This window comes from Branchiostoma floridae, chromosome 13 (genome assembly GCF_000003815.2).
Source record: "Branchiostoma floridae strain S238N-H82 chromosome 13, Bfl_VNyyK, whole genome shotgun sequence".
Classification (NCBI taxonomy): Eukaryota; Metazoa; Chordata; class Leptocardii; order Amphioxiformes; family Branchiostomatidae; genus Branchiostoma; species Branchiostoma floridae.
The window spans coordinates 4,984,420-4,986,159 of record NC_049991.1 but is presented as its reverse complement, the minus strand read 5'-3'; the positions used below and the strand labels follow the sequence as shown (position 1 = coordinate 4,986,159).

The following is a 1,740-nucleotide window of genomic DNA, read 5'->3' as shown; positions in this document are numbered from 1 at the left end:
AACTTAGTATTTCCTTGGATACGCCTACATGCTAGTAGTCTCTTTCTGCAACCCCATTAGATATGTCTAAGAGTCACATACAGTGCTTGAAACATTATAAACATGTCGATAAAGGGACAGCACAAATTGACCTGGAGGACGTATAGGGCAACCTAGCCTAGCTAGTACTCGGTGCATAGTGAATTAGACCTTCAGATCAGGGCAACCCAGCCTATAGCCAGGGCAATACGAAACCATTTACGCTGATTGGTCAATATAACTCAGGTCATTTTCCCAAGCTACGAATGTTAAACACGTCGATACAGGTTAGACATCCAGGTATTAAGATACATAAGATAACATCAGTCAGCTTGTGTAGCTGAACAGAGCTGATACAGTAGCTTTGCCATATACGTAATTTCACCGTTATTTTCTCATTTCATGTTCTCCGCCAGGATGCTGGAGTGTTCAAGCAGAACTAGGTCAGTTTCACATTCAGTTATTATCATGACGTGTACTGTCAATTTTAATAGTCATAGGCTGGTTTGTACAGTTCTGACGCTTTGCATGGACGCTGAGTTTTTGACATTTTCCATCCAAGACGACGAAGTTTTTAAAATTCAGCTGTCTTGTTACGGAAACATGCTGTCTTGGATCCTTGTCAGTGGTCGGAGTCTCATTGCAAGATTGAAAATTCTACGATATCAAAATAGTACGACGGCCTACGACGAACATGACAGCGCCACTAGGATAAACCACGACACGGTAGATCATATAGTTACACATACAGTATATGGCATATATCGCGGTTGGACTCGTCACCCATGGGTATAGGATAGTCATCCTGAGTTGTTCCCATCATCTACAGAACCCTGTGACGCTAGCCGTCGACCTAAAGTCCTGGAGGGGACGACTGGCGTTTTCAGCAGCCCTTACTACCCAAACATGTACCCGACCGACGTCACATGCAGGTGAGCTATACTACAACAATCTATCTGCGAAGGCCTTCTTCGCAGACTTCCAGCGGGGCTGGCGTTTATTTCATGGAGAGGGCTCGCGTTTTTTCAACGTTGCCTAGAAATTAAGGGAGTTTGCAATTGGAGGGTCCCTGCTCCGCTTGCCATGCCGGCAAACTCCCTTTCTAGTCAAACTCCCTTCCACGGCAAACTCACTTTCCCGGCATTAAAGAACCTAATTCAACGTTGAAGGTCGCTAACTAGCGCCCCCTTAAAAGCCAGATCCGATGAAAGTCTGCAAAGAAGGCTAATGTCTCACTGCGCATTTTTTTTAAATACCCCACTACCGAAAAGAGTCCCCCTCGACTGGTGGTTGTTCATTACCCGTAGCTGATACTTTCCCAGCCATGCATCTCGGCAAAGGCTATTTCAACTCCAAGTAGCTGCCGTTATCGTTTCCTACATACGGCACATTTTCCTACAAGAACATATATCTTGTTGTGATGAAGAACAAGTGGTGATGGTCCCATGCGGTTGAAAAGTCAACAATCATTTCGTTATCAATTATGCCAAAGACAAAGGTTGAACTCGATATCAAACAGCTACAGGTTACCGTATTTGAATGTGCAATGCGGCTCAATCATAAATAGTCTCAAAGTTCTAATTTATGTTTAAGTTTTCATTTTGACCTGTTTCAGTTGGAGGATTGTGGACCCACCCGGACACCAGATGCTCCTGACATTTGACCCCACTTTCAGCATAGAAAATTTGCCTGACCGGGTTGGCTGTAATTTCGATATATTGA

At 44.1% G+C, this 1,740-nt stretch overlaps 1 long non-coding RNA gene across 1 annotated transcript; it reads left to right on the top strand.

The window, feature by feature from the left end:
• Positions 1–42: 42 nt before the first annotated feature.
• On the top strand, positions 43–1,740 carry LOC118429685. Its single transcript, XR_004832770.1, has 3 exons — positions 43–461; positions 848–950; positions 1,634–1,740. It is a non-coding gene; the product is annotated as an uncharacterized LOC118429685 (long non-coding RNA).